The 21210-nt window shown below is 36.0% G+C and overlaps 1 protein-coding gene and 1 long non-coding RNA gene across 2 annotated transcripts in view; both read right to left on the reverse strand.

Annotated features, from left to right (window-relative positions):
- LOC131061298 (uncharacterized) overlaps positions 1 to 21210 on the reverse strand; it is a 117872-nt gene that overhangs the window by 84538 nt on the left and 12124 nt on the right. The window lies entirely within an intron of this gene.
- On the reverse strand, positions 1046 to 20863 carry LOC131061299 (uncharacterized). The gene is made up of 2 exons (XR_009110525.2): positions 20201 to 20863; positions 1046 to 1743 (listed from the first exon to the last, which is right to left on the reverse strand). It is a non-coding gene; the product is annotated as an uncharacterized LOC131061299 (long non-coding RNA).

Here is a 21210-nt window from a genome sequence, read left to right on the forward strand (position 1 = left end):
TGAGAAATAGGAGAGCAATGGAGTGAATTCCCATTACATGCATGTGTATGTGTGTTACTTTAGACATTTGATTTTTGCATACATGTTCGTTGCAGGTACTTCATTGTTGGGTGATTTATCTATCTGGATCTTCCCTCATAAGATCTCAGATCAGATTTTATCCACCTACAGTGATTACTTGGAATGCAATGATGGCTGAATTTGCACAAAATGGGCAAGGCGATGAAGTCTTAAAACTTTTAAATAGAATGCAGTTATCGGGTTTGAAATCGGAATGAAATCTTCTAGAATGCTTTATGTATTAGCCCAAAATCCTTTTACTCCCAAACAATACTTCTCCATTGATTGGGTTCTTCAAAATGAGGTAGTGGATAGTGTTGACGTGGCTAAAGTTGGATTACCAACTCTCTTCGGTCAACGCAGAATAGAATGTTGTTGAGTATCCTATCCTCTCTTGTATAAGGAATCCCTAATGTTGTTTTAAGTGATCAAATGGGACAATCTCAAGGTTCCAAATGTCAAGTCATGACTGCGGGATAGCTCAACGATTTAATGTGTTTTGCTGGTAACACAAGGGGCTTACATTCACAACAAGTTGATCTACATCTAACGATGCTACGATTCTCAAACTGCGAAAAATAAAATCAAAAGGGAAGGGTTTAGGAGACCTAAGGACAGTGATGATAACAATTAATGCAGCGGGTAGACAAATTTCGATAAACCAGTTCTTGTTTCGCCAAAGACACCCTCACAACAAGAAGAACGGTGCAAGCTCCAAAGGATAAATGGATTTTCAGACCATGGGGATTCATCCAGGCACCCAATTTTGGCGCAACCTGAGGCAAATACTCATAGTTGAACTAGGCACAATTTTGGGTTCAGACTAACCATACACAATGACCTACAATCAGCAGGTCCTCAATGGTATGAACCTGAAATACATCAAATACCCCCCACATTTCACCATTAAAACCATTGAACTCTACTTCTAACTAGTTGGAAGGAAACCATGCAAATAGAATAAAACCAAAGATAACAAACACCAAATTCAATGTTCATATATTGATTTCAACTGTTATTACAACAATTTCTTGCAGCAGTTCTACTCTACTTCTAATCTGAAAATTGCATCTAACTTCTAACTCCTAAAAATCTAACTAACTCTAACTACTAATCCTCTAACTTTCTCCCTTCTAACTATCTAACCCTTTACAATAGAAAGGCTCCTGCCTTTTATAGATTTTACAATTTGAATCAAAGGCCAGGATTGACTGCATCCAAAGGCCCTGACCTGCCTTCTAGAAACTTGGCAGCTTTAACTCATGCCTAGTTATCTTCAGTTGTCCTCCCAACCACTTTTCCAGCTACCGACCACTATTTGACATCAATTTGGTCAATCACGTAGTTGAAGCATAATTGACTTGTGTCCCTTTGTTTTAAAATGTCTTGAACGAGGCCCACAGGCAGTCCTTTTACAATAAAGCAGTTCAGTTTACAAACTAGTTTTCTAGAATTAATTCCAGCTGTGTATTTCTCATAATGCATGCTTTGTAGTATTATGTGTGTTCTTTTGTCATCAATCTTGTTGGGTCTTCAACTTTGTGGTTCATGTGGTGGCGCGCTTCCCCGTGCTTTGTCATTTTAATCCTGCACTCCTGCATCTTCGCTTCTTGGCTTTGATCGCGATCAAGTCCTCAATTTGCGCCTCAAGTTGTCACCTTAGCCTTTCTCGACGTCATCGATCTGCAAACAATCAATTTCGACTTGAATTAATCATCTCACAAAATTAAATAAATTTAACAAAATATTAAATTTCTGTCAATAGCAATGTCAAACTTCATTTTGGTGAATAAGAGGGGAAAATAATTTTAAAAATTCACTTTTTGAATTAATTTAAATCCCTCTTTCCTCTTTCTACTTGGCCGATTCGATGAGTGGGGAAATTCAGCCCTTTTAATGGAAAAGTGCGATTTTCTTATGGTCGCCAGTTCTTAGTGAATTCGGGATTAAATGGCAAATTTGTGCGATTTGTCTTTGATGTATGAGATTTCATTTTAAGCGCCCTTTTTACAAAATCGGATTTTTCCATACAAATGAGCGATTTCTTTTGCTTAAACGCCCATTCATTCATAATAAAACTTGGGCATTCTGATTGAAGTGCAAGGTTTTGCCTTAATGAAAACTCGGCCATTTTGACCCTTTTGAGCGAGTTTTGTTGATTTAACTTAAAATGCCTAACTTCTAGTAGGAAAATCAGGTTTTTTTGGGGAATTGAGTGACTTACTTATCCTTGTGCAAGTAAAAAAAAATGACGAACTTTGCCTTTTATTTTCCATCCTAAGAGAAACTCGGCATTTTTTTCGAGAATTTTGTAATATCCCAGTAAATTTTGTTTTTGTTTTTTAACAGTAAGAGTTACAAGAAAACACAACAACCCGTTAAGGTTAGAAAAATAATCCAGACTGTTGAAAGGAAACCCTTCCACCTTTTGTTCACCGAGAGCCCAATTTGGGAGGGTGAGAGCATACAGTGTTCCAGGGATCGTTAGCACCATAAAACAAACTGAAAATTACAATGCCTGGGCGGCAAGCCAGCCCCTTCTGCTTATCCAGTAGGATAGAAACCAAACTCTTGGCAGTAAACCAGCCAAGGGAAAATAACAAGAAACTGAAACTCAATCACTCTACCGCATATTTCAGCGGGAGGACATTACATTAAGCTATCACTCTACCGCATATTTCAGCAGGAGGACCATTGTATTAAACTTATCACTCGACCACTTATTCAGTGGGAGGATTGAGTACATAAACTGAATAACAAAGCAAGAAGGCAGCAAGCCAACCTCTTCCACTTATCCAGTGGGGATTACAAATAAGAACAGCAAGAATGGTAGATCAGTACTACTGAAACAACCTTACAAAATAGAGATAGGATGAGAAGAGTAATGCAGGATTTCTACAGCAAGAATATAAATTTCTGTTACAACCAATCTACAGGCTGAAAATACAAATCAACAGCCTATGGAAACACCAAAATGCTCATAACTCCCTCATTTTTCACCCGAATCAACTCAAATCAGTCCCAAACCCACCATATAACATGAACAATGACAACCATTTAAAACTACAACCCAAACAAACCAATATTTATTTGGCACGCATCCCAATGCAAGCACAAAAACCCACACTATACCTAGGAAGTTCGATTTTGTCTAAGAAATTCATTGCTTAATTTAAATTGCTAAAAATTCACAAAATGTATCGCCATGGCTAGGAAGGAGGATAGAGCTGATACCCATAACCGTTGGTCGCTCCAGCAGAAAGGTGTTATCGAAAATGTGCTTCAGCCACAGGCAAAACCAGCAAGTCTCTAGAATCACTTCCATCAAAAATGTCTACAGAAATGTAATGTCCCTACTAGTTAGAGATCATTAACCTGCAAAACAGATTGTTAGAACACAACAACATATATATATATATATACATAAGTAATCTAACTTGCAATCTAACATAGATACTTAATTAACAGAATCATAATTTTCATCTAATAAAAAGGATACGAATGCCATACGAAAGTATGTCCTGAGGCGGCTGTGAAGCTCGCCTTCTTGGAACCCCTTGGTCCCAAGCCCTCCAGGAAATCAAAGATGAATTCGAATCCTGTCTTACACCCAAGCCCTCCAAGGAAGACCCTTGCCTTGGGTGATGCCTTCATCATCCAAGTCCTCAGAGGGGATCGATCCGACCCTTGAGTCCTGTCTTGGGTATAATCTCTTACACCCAAGCCAACCAAGGAAGACCCTTGCCTTTCCTTGGCTTGGACGATGCCTCCATCATCCAAGTCCTCAAAGGGGATTGACCAGATCCTTCTCTTCTTGGTTGAACTTAATCAACCAAGCCATATATATATGCATATAGATATTCAGTATATATTGCCCTAGGGATTATCATAATCCCCCCTTAGACTAAGAGAGTTTCCTCCCTATAGCCTCCCTCATGTGATTTCATTCATAATACATTCCTTTGCATTTTCATTTATTATTTCCTATTTCATAATCCACATGTACATAGTCTTGTATTCATTACCTATATTCATAAAATGTTCATTAACCATTACTCACATGTATTCCTTAACATACATTCCTATTACCCTAATATGTATTTTTCCTATCATTCTTTACTATTTAAGAATCATTCATTATATATGCTTACAACAAGTTCTTCCTTCCTATTTATTAATATATATATGTGAACTATTCCTCTATGTATTAACGTATATATATAATGTCACTGTCTATCTTTATGCATTTGTGTTTATTAATGTATATATATTAATTGTTCCTATTAATATATATAATAATCCATTACCTATCTTTATATCTCTATATCTATTAATACATACTATTCCTATAAACCTATATAATATATAGAGTAGCATTTATATATATTTTTTATATATTAATGCAACAACTATTATTATACCCAATCCCTTACCTGTCTGCCCGTAACCTTCTCTGCAGTGCCTCGTCACCCGTCCTTCTTCCCTCCTGTCTGCTGCCCCCCTCCTTGTTTGACCACAATCTCCCTTTATGGTTTGTGAGGGGTTGTGTCCCCACAGGCCCCCTTCCGCATGAAGGGGTGCGGAGGTAACCGTAGCCTAGGCTGCGGTTACCTATGCACCACTTTGTGCGGAGGTACCCAGCCCGTTCGGGATACCTACGTCCCCCCCCTTTTAGTATATAAAATATGGGTTTAATTGTATTTCATAACATATTTAATTTTTAATTGCATAATATATTATTTCTTTTTTAATATATTAAATATTAATTGCATTTCGTATATTATTTCTTTTTAATATATTAAATATTAATTACATTTCAAAAGAATATAATTTCCTCTCTTTTTTTTTATTTTAAATATATTCGATATTACATATCAAGAATATATTTAAATACCTTTCCATTTAACTATTTAAATAACTTTCCCTTTATTAAATAAATTAAATATATTTCCTTTAGATTATTTATTTCAATTTATTCCTTTACCATATCCTTAACCCCGCAAGTGATATCATGGGGGTTATCACAAGAAAACTCTGAGAATGTAGGAGAACATGATGCATAGCTAGATACTGTATTTCAAGTACGAAACCGGGTAGCACTAGGGAGACGCACTCCGAAGCCTCAAGTTCTGTCGCCAAACCGGCAGCATAACATTACAATTTTTCAAGATGCCTCAAATGAGAGCCCAAGGCTCTTATTTATAACTTCTCAACAACCAAATTCAAATGCAAATTCCTCCAAACTCCACTCCTTCATTTGCATTTCATTTCACCTTCATGTGGACCCAAGTGTAGCACCATTTTTCATAAGTCAAACCTCACGCCAAAAAGGAATGGACCCACGTTAATCACTTGGCAAATAATGGAGATGCAATATAAAATAATATTCCTCTAAAATATTTTGACATCCCTTATTACACATGAGTTTCGCCAAATATTTAGGATAAAATAGGCATTAATCCCAAATTCAATAAATCAATAGCAAATAATCAGATTAATTAAATATTAAACCTTAGGATAAGGAAATAATATTTAATTGTATCACATATGACTCCCGTACTGATTATTATCAAGACTAGAATGAAACTAAACCAGGAAGACCACTAAACTGCTGCAGAATCAGGACCCTGTCCACTGCCAAAAAAAGAATTATGCCACACTGCCACTTACTAAAAATAGTAAGTCAATAACTAATGCCCCGGAAAGCATGAACTTCGCGCCCAGAGACAGAGCATGGAGAGCTCAGTAGGACAGTATCACCAGAATAGTCATTCCCTGACTTACTAAAAATAGTAAGTCCTCGTTTCATCAATGTTGGACCCCTCATTCCTCATTCCACCTAGCCTACGGGTCTCAGGAATAGTCTAATGGACCACTGGAAGGTCGTCAATGAGAAGGGGACATTACAAATTTCAAGGAAAATGAGCGATTTAGTGTTGCTCAAAATTGTCGAACTTTGTTTGAAGCGCACCTTGGTCTAAGAATTTCGGGATTTTTAACGAAAAATGCGCGACCTTAATGTTCTATTTCCCTCTTCGCATTATGAAACTTGGGGTTTAGAATAGTGCAATTTTCTTTATTTTGCAAACTCGGCCTTTCGGAGAAGAAATGCACGATTTAGGGCTTGGTTGATTTCTTTGGAATTGTGCCAGTGATTTCAAAGGCATTTATGAGGGTTTATTTTGGATTTTACAAGCAAATACCCAATCCTTTTCCCGTGATTCGTGTATTGGCTATATTGGGAGATTTTCAGTGATTTGAGAGGAAAATGGAAGCACAATATGCTATCCTCAGGCGATCTGAAGAAAATGTGTGACTTCATTGTTCACCATCTACAAAACTTGGCTCTCTATTTTGTGTTTTATCTCGGATTTGGAGGGCATTTGCAGAGGCTTTGGAGGCGATTTGAAGAAGAAAACCAGATCGCATCTTATTCAAAATGTCGAACACGGGGAGCCCCTGTCGAACAGGGTGTGTGTGCATCATGCACAACAAATAGGACACATCTTGCCGAGTTTGACCAAATTCAAGGTGTTGTTTGTGATAGAGGCCTTACATTGAGCGACATTATAATAGAGGTAGAGAAAAATGTCATTCCATCTACACAAGCTTCTATTAATGTCAAGATGTGGAAAATTATCACAATTAATCCTTGAAACACTAAATGATGATGAGGAAGGAAGTTGTTGTATCACTCTCCTGGACCTTCCTGGTAGGGTTGATGCATTTGAACTTGCTTAAAATTCTACTATGGTGTCAAACTAGAATTCACGCCCTTTAATTTAACTCCCTTTCGTTGCTCTGTAGAGTATTTGGAAATGATAGAAGAGTTTGGGGAGGGGAATCTCATATCAAAAACTAATGATTTCCTAAATCATGTAGTGCTTAGAAGCTAGAAGCAGAGTTATAGGACTCACAGAGTCTATCCCAGACTCAGCGAGTCTCGAGGTGGGTCACCTCTAGCAAGGCTAGAGGACCCTGGACTCGAACTCGGTCAAGTCTGGCTAGGTCTGCACAGACTCGCCAAGTCCCGAGCCTTGGACTCTGCTACGCCAACACATGACAAAAAGCAAAAAATAAATAAAAAATTCTTAGTTTTAAGTGCAATAAAAGGTGCATATCTTTTCTCTTTTGCCCTAAAAAGTCATTTTTCTTGTTTGCAAACACGAGGAGAGAAAAGGGGGTTTTGAGCAAAAAAATAGAGGCACCGAAGAGCAAATAGATTGAAGAGGAGATTGCAATTATTGATTGTTTGTGCAAATTAGTAGGTTGAGGATTTGGAAGAGGTTTATAGCAAATTTAAAGAGGTAAGTTACATTTTTTTGTTATTTTTGTTATTTTCTTACTTTCATATTTCCATTTTTTTGTACATTTGTTTTGTTTTTGTTTTATTTTATATTGATGGAAAAAATATGAAAGTTGAAACCCTAGTTTTGTTTTTTCTTTCTATTATTTATTTTTAAGTTTTAACTTATTTAGAATAAGAGACATTATGCTGATTTTTTTTCATTTATAGTACATTGCAACATAATGTCTCAACCTAGTGGAAGTGGTGCCCCAAAGGCAGCCCCAGTTAGAAAGGATAAGGCTTGATAACATGGCATCCCCGATTCAAAAAAAGGACAAGTAACATGTATTCATTGCAAAACAAAATATAATGGGGGAGGTATTAACCAGTTGAAATATCACATTGCACAAATAGAATGCCATGATGCAAAACCATGTTAAAAAACACCCTTTAAGGCTATACGTGAAGTGCAAGCTCAATTAGATGAATTTGAAGAGAAAAAATAATTAAAAAGGAAGCAAATAGAAGAAATGGCAGCCATTGGTGGAGAGGCTTCTTCAAATCCTCGGCCTCCATTTCTTGCATCTGGCAGTAATGGTAGTGCGAGTATGGCATTGGGCTTCGTATTTGTAAAAACAAATCCACATTAGACTCACTTTTTGTTCCACGCACGACTCTGGGTGCCCAATCATCGCTTGAGAGCATGGGTTGGGATAAGGAGAAGCATGATGTTGCGAAAATTGCAATTGGAGACTTTTGGTTCTACAACAACGTTCCATTTCATGCAGCGAGGTATTCATTAGTATTTTGATTTCTCTGTCTTAATTTTTTTTCTTTTAAGAAATTGAGAATTTAAGAGTGCCACATTCATTATTTTAATTTTTAAAGTTACAAGTAAAACTTAATAGTTAATAGTAAATACTTATTCCATTTATTTAATTTGTTTTAGGTCTCCATACAAGCAAATTATGGTAGATGCCATTACTGTTTGTGGTTAGGGGTTCAAAGCCCCTAATGATGAGGAGATAAAAGGCCCTATTTTGACTCAAAAGGTGGCTGATATTAAAGCCAAAATTGCCGAGCAGCATGACATATGGAGGAGGAAGGGTTGCACCATCATGACTGATGGTTGGATCAACAAAAGAAATAGAACACTACTGAATTTTCTCGTCTCCTCATCAGGTAATTGTACTTTGTATTTTGTAAAGTATATTTACTATTGATTTAGTGATTAAGTTTTTTAAATTTTATTTTACTACATTGTTTTTTTTTTTCTTTCTTAGGTAGCACAGTGTTCTTGAAGTCAAGTGATGCTTCAAGGAATATAAAAAATGTTGAGTATCTTTGTGGGGTGTTGGAGGAAGTGTTAGAGGACGTGGGTGAGGAGAATGTGGTGCAAATAGTGAGAGATAATGCAAAAATTAGGTTGTTGCAAGTAAACTTCTTATGGAGAGGCACTCCACCTTGTTTTGGACCCCTTGTGTTGCTCATTGCATTCACCTCATATTGGAGGATCATGGCAAAATCCTATGGATTAAAACATATGCAGAGACTGGAAGGAATATTTGTAAATACATATATAATCATACTTGGGTCCTCAACCTTATGAGAAATTTCACAAATAAGAAAGAGTTGGCTCGTCCAAGAATTACCTGATTTGCAACAAATTTTATCGCGTTGCAATCCTTGCTTCAGTCCAAGGCCGGATTGAAACGCATGTTTGTAAGTGAGGAGTGGATTGCATCATCATATGCAAAGACCACTGCAAGGATTGACACGGCTGATCGGGTTTTTGATGAGCATAGATTTTGGCAACCGGTCAAGGAGATTGTGCAAGTAATTATCTATTATATTTTTGTTCTCATTTCCATTTCATTTCCTTATTTTTATTGACACTTGTTTATGTAAAACTTAAAACTTAAAGCTTAATGTTTCAACTTGTGATCACATTCACAATTCATAAAGCTTCTTGTTGTTCTCCTACAAGTTGCTGATGGAGAAAAGCCCGCAATGGGCTACATTTATGAGGGCATGGACAGGGTGAAAAAAGCCATTAGAACCATTTATTCAAGGAATTAGGCTAAATATGGTCCCATATGGGAGGTCATTGATCGACGATGGCACAATCTGCTTCACAGGCCTATACATGCAGCTGCCTACTACCTTAATCCAGCATTCCAATTTCGCCTGGATTTCAAGGTTGATGACGAGATGTGGAGTGGGCTCTATGAAGTTGTAGAGAGAATGTCACCTAATTCATCAGTTGGAGCACACATAGTCCGTGAGATAGAGATGTTTAGGAATGCACAAAGAGACTTCTTCTCACAAGACATATGCAAACAAAATTGGACACAAATGGTGCCGGGTAAAAATCTATTCAAGGCATAGTTAAAATTTAAATCTTAAACTTTTCTATCTATGATTCTATTACCATTATCGAAAACTCAAAGTTATAGAATAGAAATGTTTTTTTTTTGTTCGTTTCAGATGCATGATGGGAAATGTTTGGCAATAAGGTGCCAAATCTACAAAAGATTGCAATTCATATCTTGGGCCGGTCATGTAGTGCTTCAGGATGTGGGCGCAATTGGAGCATATTCAAGCATGTTCACTCCAAAAAGCGCAATAGGTTAGCGGTGCAAAGGTTGAATTATCTTCTGTATGTTCATTACAACCTTCGCCTCCATCACAAACAGATCTTGGGCACTAACACATCTCATATCACTTTAGAGGAGGTTGATCCACAGGCAGAGTGGTTCATTAAGGTTGATGATCCTGTCTTCAGTGATGAAGACTTGGAATGGGTTGATCAGGTGGATCGAGAGGAAGAGGCAATAGTGATGGCAGAGGAGGAGGCTCGAGCACGAGGAGACCCATGGAGTACCCCGAGTCCGAGGATGATGTGGATGAGGATGTTGACGTCACTAAAGCTAAGCCTGAGACAAAAGCAAATATCATGGCTGCAGAATGTTCCAGGACCTATCTTAGGCACACACGTGGGACGATTGCGGGGTCGAGTGATCACTAATATTGGCTCCTCTCAACCTTAGACTTCTAGGCTCTAGCTTTTATGTTGATATATGTTTTGAACTTTTGATACCATGGATTTCATATTCCTTGAATTTTGTAGACATTTGACACTATTTATATTTATAATGTGTTATTTAGTTTAGCTTATTTCCTTCAGCTCAAGCCTAAAATTTGCATTTATACTTATGCGATGAATGTAAACTTGTGTATGTGTTCAAAGTAGTTTCTATTTGATGAGATTATTGTGCCTTCGAGGTTTATTTATTAAAAAATCCATGAAAGAAGTCTAAAATCGTTAAAAATCTTTGAATTTCTTGGGTTTTTCAATTTGCCGAATCTTGGCCGAGTCCTAGCGTCGAGTCCAAGTTCGAGTCGAAAAACAGCTTGCTGAGTCCAAGTCTTGTAACTCTGGCTAGAAGGATTCAGTCCAAACTTTATAAAGTTGTGAGTGGTTAATGCCACTAATTGAAGAACTTAATATTGTGAAGAAACGTGTTGGTCATGTCCTACTACAATTACCAATGGTAGACTTCAGACTGCCAAGGCATATATTAATTATTGATGACTGTTTTGAGCTTTTCAGGACCTTGAAAGACAAGACTGTTAATGTTATTGTTAAAGTTGTTCTAGATCTTTTTGGGTGCCAAGTTGTGAATCATATGAACTTAAGGCAGTATATTACATCCAAAGTTCCAAGTCTCGAATATCTTAGAAACATAGTAAGTAATAATTTTCCGTAGGAGGATTCCAAAGTTTTTGAAGGAGCCTTCCAAGCAATGCCAAAAGAGGACATGCAACTCTTAAAATTTGGGGGTTTTAGCTGTTTCCTTAATGGCAAAAAAGATTCATTAGACACAAAAGAAAACTTTCCTTGTCAGGATGTTTGGTCTCAGGATGAAATAATAGAACATTCAGAAGAATATGGATGGACTGCAACATGAAGAGAATAATGAAGGCCCAGGTCCTAAGGGACAGAATTGCTTTGAGATTTAAAGCAGAAGATGCTCAGCTGTTAGGTTCTATTGATTCTGACATGGCTTGAAGAAGACTCATCCGAAGTGTCCTTGAATAGAATTTGGAGAGGCTAAAGTTTTGCAAAGCTTCTCTTGGCTTGGTTAAAATGTGAAATTAAGCTTGAAAAAGCAGGGGACATCATTGTTCGTGGCTCTATTGATTGGACTTCACGTGTAAGATTGTTGAATCTGTGAAGTCCGACGGTCATCTAACCTTTCCTCTTCTCCCTGCCTCTTCATTTGCTTGCTGTCTCTTCATATTTGGAGAGTTAAAAACACTTGTACAAATGATGAGAAGAGACTCTGTATTTGTTGTAACACTGAATAGAAGACATTACTCTGTTTATCCTGTGGATGTGGCCTTTAATAGTGAGCCAAGTAATTTGCTGTGTTGTGTCTATTTTCTGATTGTCTCTATTTTTCCTATTGCTGTTTAGTGTTATTCAGATTTCAATCTGCTCTTGAAACTCAGCATTGTGTGCATAGTTTCGTGAAAAAATTGTAAATTTTTGGGGAGTTACTCAGCAAGTTTTTTCATGCAACAAACTTGGACTCAATGAGTTTTCTCTTTAGACTCATCCATTGAAAAATAAATTGCCAAAACTTGATAAAACCCTGATTTTTTTTAATTTTTGTCATTTTCATGTTCAACAATTACAATATCAGCAGTGTGAATTGATTGTTGACTAATTGGGAGTGCATTTTAAAGGATTTATTTGGAGTGCACTGGACAGGTATTTGTTTTGTTTTCTATTCCTTTTTTCTGTCTTTCTCCAAATTCAAGTTCAAAGGAATGAAAACCTTGTTATCATGCTAAAGTTTTTTCTTTAATCAATGTCTACAATCTATTGTGTAGGTTAATCTGGGTAGGGAGAGCTTGATCGCCATTGAGTGAGGATGCCAAGAATATCTTTGATATGGATAAAAACAATGGGATTAAACCAGGGCTCAAGGACCCATCTACACAATAGCAATCATATGACAAGGGTAACCACTGCCATGAGATATGAAACTTAAAACAATGTGACAAAGATATTACTATGTATAACTTGAGAGCATTCAGAATTATACCCTTATTTGATCCAAGGGGTTATATGGAGGGGAAGATAGTGAGAAAGTATGTTTATGTGACTAATTTAGAGATTTTTTTGGAAAATTTTGCCAAAAATTCTCAATTTAGAGAAAGTGATTATTGTACTACCTTACTTTGTTTTGTCTTAGCTTGAAAAAAAAAGTCTAGTTTAGATTATTTTCCTATAAAGCAAAATGCTCTAACAATATTGTTATCAAATGCAAATATTTAGAAGCTCTCCATATGATATTTGTCGATATTTTGGCTTCTGAATGGCGTTTCTAGTCGTTTTGATATATAATTCGACCTATTATATAAAAATTACCATGCTCTCTTTAAATATTTCCTTGGTAGGTCATAGGCTAAATATGAAATGAAATATTGAATTGACAAGATTTTACCTTATGATTGATAATGGTGGTGATGCAATTCCCTTAATATAAGTCCTCCTAGTATCTACAATGACTTTGATATATAATGAACTAATTAGACGTCTTTATAACCACAGGCTATTGGATTTTCAGACTATAGTGTTTTTAGTGGAGATTCTAAGATTTTACATTTCTATTTTTATATTTTCCTGCTAAAGTGCATTAGTCCATTGGAGGTAATTATTGAGGCATTTGTACAACGGATGATGACATCTAGGGTTACAAAGAAAAGTTGAGACAAGAGTGTTCTCCAAGTGAGAGGGAGCATACTGCTAGGGGATTTTGTTCTAAAGCTCGGGACAGTCATATTTCTGTCTAGGGCATGATCTTATGACAATAGTTATAGTATGATTTTGGATCTTTCACTTTCAAACATATGAGGATCATACTAGCAAATGAGAGTCTCTTGAAGAAAGACATATCTTATTGAATCCATGTGAGCAAGGGATGCTTCCGTGACAGAGGGAGAAAATAAGAAGATATGCTTTGATTGATATCCGAGAATCTTGGTGATATTGATTCAGAGGGAGTAGACTATGTCAAGATGAAAGGTCAAAGCATGTGGAGAACAAGTGGAAAAGTGTGTTATTCAGTTAAAAAATATTAGTACTAATTAATTGATGGCAAACATTCTCACCAAGCCTCTCTCTAGAATAAAGTTTATGTACTTTCGAGATAAGCTTGGTATGGTGAAAAATGTAGCCCTAGCTGAGATTGAGTCGCAACATCATTGATTTGGTTGTTTTGTTATACTAATGTATTCTTTCTTTATATAAGATGTTTAAAGTGTTAACTCTTATTAATGCAACTTATTAATCTGATATGGTTCATGATTAATTGTCATGTGTGTGACTCCATGACAACATTGGTTCAATGCTTGATGAGCCCCTATGAACATTAGTGTGAGGTGATGATCTCTCAATAATGAACACTTGTACATCTGATCTTTATCATAAGGTGACGATCTTACAATATTGATTGATCATACCATTATGATGGATATCATGGGGCGTGATATCTATGGACATGCCATAATGGTTTATATCTCTGCAATAATATCTATGAATTTGTCATAATAGTGGATATCATGAGATGTGGTATCCAAGGATAAGCCATAATAGTGGGTATTACATAAAGAGATACTCATGGTGGATTTCATGTGACGTGAAATCCGTGGACATGCCATGAAGTAATATATTTAGCTATACCATGATGGTGGATATCATGAGACGTGATATCCATGGACAAGCCATAATAAGGACGTAAATGAAAGGGCCCACTATTATATATCCAATAACCTAGTCTAGTATAATTCAATAGTTTATACCCTTATAAGTTATCCCTTTATATATCAAAATACCTAGCAACCTGTCGTTTTAAAAATTAGACTATTTTAATCAATTTTATAAAGGAGAAACAAGATGAGCTTTTTAAATTAGACTAGGTATCAATTTGTCAAGAGAACCACAATAAGCAGGGACTATCTATTAACATGTATTTGGTTAAATTTAAGTTGTGTCTTATTATTAGGCTTAATATTTTGATTCCAATCCTAACTATAATTATAAATCTAGAATTGAACCAAATGGAATCCTAAATCTAACATGATCAAGTACGATTTTTAAAAGACCTAGGCTAAATATAGTTTTCAGATTTGTCTATAATGAGATATTTAGTTTTGAATATGGATGATAAAAACTAGCCTAACTCTTGAGGATATGTATATTCCAAGGGTAGAGTGTGAAGAATAACACTAAACACTAAACAGCAATGGGAAACCCCCCCTCCTTAAGACCGTTAGGGTACATCTTCCTTCTTGCATGAATAACACTAAACAGCAATGGGAAACATGATACATATATAGAATCCTAGTGTACATCTTCCTTCTTGCATGTATAAAAACTACCTACTCCTTAAGGTTGGGACTTATATTAAGACCGTTAGGGTACATCTTCCTTCTTGCATGAATAACACTAAACAGCAATGGGAAACCCCCCCTCCTTATTGCTGTTTAGTGTTATTCAGATTTCAATCTGCTCTTGAAACTCAGCATTGTGTGCATAGTTTCGTGAAAAAATTGTAAATTTTTGGGGAGTTACTCAGCAAGTTTTTTCATGCAACAAACTTGGACTCAATGAGTTTTCTCTTTAGACTCATCCATTGAAAAATAAATTGCCAAAACTTGATAAAACCCTGATTTTTTTTAATTTTTGTCATTTTCATGTTCAACAATTACAATATCAGCAGTGTGAATTGATTGTTGACTAATTGGGAGTGCATTTTAAAGGATTTATTTATTTTGGACTTATGTATAGAATTTTTTTAATTGTTGAGTATGGATAGAATAATATATCAGTCAGCAGTGTGAATTGATTGTTGACTAAGTGGGAGTGCATTTTAAAGGATTTATTTATTTTGGACTTACGTATAGAATTTTTTTAATTGTTGAGTAAGGATTTATTTATTTTGGACTTATGTATAGAATTTTTTTAATTGTTGAGTATGTATAGGATTTTTTTAATTGTTGAGTATGGATAGAATAATATATCTGAATATTATGTTGGACTTATGTATTTTTGTCTAATAACCCAAGGCCTTGCTAGATTTTTAGCACTTGTCATTGAAATAGGTCGAATTATATATCAAAACGACTGGAAACGCAAGATATATAATGTACCCCTTTTGATCCCGTAAGACTTAATAGTGTCCTGAGGGGTCATATGTGGTCCTAAGGAGTCACACATGTTAGAACACATGTGTGACCCCTTGGGAGCATGTTGGCATTATGTGAACCGGCATGTGGACATGATGACATTGTATGTTGTCATTGATGTCAATATGCTGAAGATGAGAGAACCGGTATGTTACCAAGAACTGGTATATGTGAGAATCGGTATAACACTGTGAATCGACCAGTTTTCAAGTTTAAATAAAGGGTAAACTGAAATTGAAGAGGAATACACAACATAAGACAAATTGACACAACGACTAAAAACTGAAGTCGAATTATATATCAAAACGACTGGAAACGCCATTCAGAAGCTCATTTTCCTTCTATTATAAGGTTGCATAAGTCCTTTCTAGTTATCCCTTTATTTAAAAAAGACCTCTCATCAAGAAAGGACTTATAATATTCAGAAGGCTCGAAAAGAGGTTTCCAAATCTATAGTAAGTATGCTAAAATATAATCTATCTTGAATTAGATATAGAGGTAATGGATCCTAAAGGTTGGGACGTTCATCCTAATGTTTGTGAAGTGAAGCTTGAAGGAGAACTATAATCTAAACTCTTGAGGATATGTATATTCCAAGGGTAGAGTGTGAAGAATAACACTAAACACTAAACAGCAATGGGAAACCCCCCCTCCTTAAGACCGTTAGGGTACATCTTCCTTCTTGCATGAATAACACTAAACAGCAATGGGAAACATGATACATATATAGAATCTTAGGGTACATCTTCCTTCTTGCATGTATAAAAACTACCTACTCCTTAAGGTTGGGACTTATATTAAGACCGTTAGGGTACATCTTCCTTCTTGCATGAATAACACTAAACAGCAATGGGAAACCCCCCCTCCTTATTGCTGTTTAGTGTTATTCAGATTTCAATCTGCTCTTGAAACTCAGCATTGTGTGCATAGTTTCATGAAAAAATTGTAAATTTTTGGGGAGTTACTCAGCAAGTTTTTTCATGCAACAAACTTGGACTCAATGAGTTTTCTCTTTAGACTCATCCATTGAAAAATAAATTGCCAAAACTTGATAAAACCCTGATTTTTTTTTATTTTTGTCATTTTCATGTTCAACAATTACAATATCAGCAGTGTGAATTGATTGTTGACTAATTGGGAGTGCATTTTAAAGGATTTATTTGGAGTGCACTGGACAGGTATTTGTTTTGTTTTCTATTCCTTTTTTCTGTCTTTCTCCAAATTCAAGTTCAAAGGAATGAAAACCTTGTTATCATGCTAAAGTTTTTTCTTTAATCAATGTATACAATCTATTGTGTGTGTTGCAAGGCACCAGCAGAAAGGACCTTGGATGAAAACATAATACATTGGGTGTAATTAAGCACATGGTAACCTGCAATTATTGCAAGTTTATATGAGAGGAGGTATCAATTAATTGAAATACCTAAGTTGTTGGTCTTGGTACAGGGAAAAGGTTCAAGTATGGTGGTATGGCAATTCGTTTTCCTTGGATACAGGTACGGGTTCAAAATATTTAAATACCTCATAATTTGCAAAAATGAAAATACTCATAAATTCAATATTTAGAGATTTGTCAAATGTTAACACACAAAGCAAATTAAAATTACAATCAATATTTAATAATCTCATATTGCTCTTCATTGAGAGCATCAAAGCCAACATTTGGTTCAATTTCAGTTGAACCACAATCAGCTGCAATGCCACTCCCACTAGCCACGTCATGTGCAAAAGCTGCCTCATCTATAGAGAGTCCTTTAACAAGCTATGCAACTATAGCGTCAAAATTTGCACACTTGGAAATTAGATCCCAATTCTTTGTCAGTCCCTCATTGTAATTAGAAATTTATCTCTTCTATGACAAGAGACACAAGTTGGAGTGCACAAAGACTGAATCCTCAACTTTTCTTGCATCCAATCAGTAGCACTTATTGAGTAGATGGAATATGTACTCCAATTCCACTCAGCTGAAGAAGAATCCACAAATTCAACATACAACATTTACAATTACAAAACATAAATTAATAAATTACAAAATTATATAATATAGCAACAAATTGAAAATGATTAAGTTAAAAAATAATAAGATGCATTCTTATAAGAACATTTATTGCAAGAAATTGCAAGTATATAGACCCTTGGCCATCTATGTACCACCATTCATGAATATCTTTTTTGTACTTGTCTCAAAGAGCACAAACATCATGATTCCTTGAAGATATGAATGGCCAAACTCACTCAAGGCAACACTTTGTATATTTACATCTTAGAATATTCTTCTTAATGTAGTCTTGTAGCCAACAATAACCTCTTCATCCTTATATGATGTCTCTCTTTTTAGCAAGGAATGTATCTCTTTGCTATAATACTTTGGAGACAAAATAAATGCTAGTAGATGCAATGGTGTGGTCATCTTGTTCCAATGGTCAACAATGATCCTTTGCACTCTTTTGAAAAATGTTTATGTTAGGTCTGCTCGCTAGCTTCTATTATGGTCCTTATTTTTCCAGCCATGGAATCCATGCCATCACAACTTTCAACCAAACATGGGTGATTTGTATCAGCATACCTAATCATGCTAATGATGGAATCCATGAAACTCAAAACATATTTCATGCAATCCCGCCACTCTTTGTAATGTCCCCTTCTCCTTAGTTCGCAGATATCCACGAGGCTGGCCTATCATTTGACCCTCATAGGCCAAAGAGATTGATTAGGGGGTCGATGTGGCAGATATTTGTGGCTTCACATCTTGTGTCTACTTGATTCTATGGTGAGATAAGTAGATTACATGTATGATGTCACGTGTGCACTTTAATTATAATGTAATAATATTTTAAGGTGCGATTAAATTAATTAATGTGTAATAAAATAATAAAGTGTAATAAGAGAATATGAGTTTGTTAGAGAAGAATCTTCTAGAAGGAACCAATCAATTGGAGGAGAAAAGAATAAATCGAGGCGGTTGGTTCATTGTTCATCATTGGTTGTTTGGATATCTTCTCTTGTGTAGATTTGTGGAGCCAAGGGTTTCTGCAGACTTAATCATTTGGGAACGAAACCTCCCTATGATTTGCATAACTGAGGTGGTGAGAGATCCTCCGAGGGGTTGCAGGTGAGAGTGGAAGATAACTTCAGTCCTTCACATTGTGCTCATTGAGTTTCATGTGCATCTCATGGTAGACATTTTTGTGGTATTTTCAGTTCATCCATATTCATCATATTTGTGCACCGATTTCTATTGAAAAGGTTAGGCGATTTTCTTAGAAGACAAATTGAAGGAGAAATTGGAAGGTTGCTGGTTGTGTGTGTAGCAGGTCTGAGACAAATCGAGCTCTAACCTCCATTCCTACGATTCTACTATTATCACCTTGTGGAAGCAACAAGACCTTCATTGGAGGACGGCGCTAGCATTGGGGACATAAGGCGATTCACTTAGGAGCATTTAGGAGAAGAAATAAGAAGATTTCAGAGGTCAAATCAGATCTGAGGACAAGTTGAACCAGACTTCTGTTTCCTATGATTTTGCTCCTATCTACCTATCTTAGCATTGACATTAATAATTGGTGACAGCGCTGTGATTGGAGGAGGACAGCGAACTTTTTCAGGGGATTATGGAAGACTTAGGAGCTGATAAATAATTATTATTGGACCTTCATACTTGCAGCAGGGGCGATTTTGAAGACAAGTCAATTTGGCATTGTGAGGACTCCAAAACAAAGGATATTGATTGCTTCTTCAATCTAAAGGCTAGGCGATTCATATCAGGTTCCTTTGGCATTATATTTCCTTGTGTTAATCAGTTATATGCATGTGTCCATGGCTGTCATGTATCTTCAGATTTTCTGAGTAAATCATTAATAATTGCTAAGTGTTTGGGCATTGGTTTGGTCATTGTAAAGAGCTCATTTGACTCATAAATAAGGAGTAATAAGTTTGCATATCATTTGCTCATTGTCCTATGGTTTCTTGCCAACTGTTTGATGAAATTACAGTCAGCTGTGGGTGTGTGAATTTGTATCCAAATTTGTGTAATTACATGTAATATCCCCTGCTGATAGAAGTCTGAAATGTGCAAGGAATATTGGCAAACAAGTGATTGACAACCTGCTGTTGTAGTTTTAGACTTGAAACTTCTGCATGTTATGCGTTCTGGCAGCTAGTTCATCTTGTGTGTTATGCGGTTAACACTGAAACTAAGCTTCAGACTTGTTCATGATAGCATTTACTAGATCTATGCTTCAAGATTGACTTGCAAATAATTACTAATCATCAAGACAACCTTCTATGATGAATATGCAATCATTTATGACCTTCCTAATGCAAATACATGAGCCATAACATAGAAATTAAACACCTATAGTTGACTGTAATTTTGACAAACAGTTGTCATGCAACTCAAGAACATCATGTAAATAGAATGCAGCCTTTTCTCTCCATGCAACTGAAGCATTAAACTGATTACAAGAATATTTATCAAATGGCCTAGACTCTTGACTTTTGACTACAAGTTTCAGAATTTTCTGAGTACAAAGACAGCCATGATTTCATACATAAACAACAGTAAAACTCATTGAAATAAGCGCCAAATGGAACCTGAGTGAAGCGCCTAGAAGTGTAGATGAAGAAACAAGCAATATCGGTTGTCTTTGTGCCTCCTATGTGCCGAAATGAAGCCTCTATCAAAATCGCCCCTGTTCTGATCTGAGTGAAATATAAAATAATATCAGCAGTCTTCAGTGCCAAATGAGTGATGGAAATGATTGTCTCGGAAATAAGAATCCAATGCACCAATACCCACAAAATTCTAAGTCTTCAATCAGAAGTTACGAACAAAAATGTGGGGTTTGATAGGTCTGGTCGGCCCCCATGGCAAACCTAATATATGACTAAAAATGTCTGATAATAAACTCAGAATTCTGAGATGTAATCAGCTTCTTATGTTGCCAAGTTGTTGAAGATTCTTATCACCAAAGTTGTCTCCAATGATCTCCAATTCAAACCCTAGCATGAGTTGGCCTTTGGCCAGCAATGAAGCACAAATAAGAAAGACTGAAATGTCTTCCTCTCTCAGCAACAAATTAGTCTTCGAAGAAGACTTCACAATGTTGGCACTGATGTAGATTCCGTCACAAACCCACTCGCAAGATGAAGAACTAGGGTTTCGTCCAGCCCTTCTATCGATCTGCTGAAGGTTTGCATCCTTAGAGACCTAACTAATGCAAAGCATCAGTCAATTCATCCACTCCAAAATCTCAAATATCCAATCTGCCTGATCAATCATCACCCTCTTCTATTTATCCTTTTTCATAACCCCTCAAAAGATTCCTTCTAGAAGAGGGTAGGTACACTTTATTATTTCTTAGTGACTTTTTAATTATTTTTAATTTTATACTTTAGTCACTTTTTTTTAATTAAATTAATTAAATATAAAGTCACTTTTTAATAATTAATTTATTTTAATGACTTTATAAGAAATTAATTTAATTAATTTCTTCTTATACCTCCTTTTAGCCCAAAGGCTAAAATCGGGGACATTACATTACATTGAAAACTAGTTGCACAATCATCCTAGGAGATTATGCTATCATTGAGTACTTGTTTGT

The sequence above is a fragment of the Cryptomeria japonica genome, chromosome 11 (assembly GCF_030272615.1).
Source record: "Cryptomeria japonica chromosome 11, Sugi_1.0, whole genome shotgun sequence".
In the NCBI taxonomy this organism is placed as follows: Eukaryota; Viridiplantae; Streptophyta; class Pinopsida; order Cupressales; family Cupressaceae; genus Cryptomeria; species Cryptomeria japonica.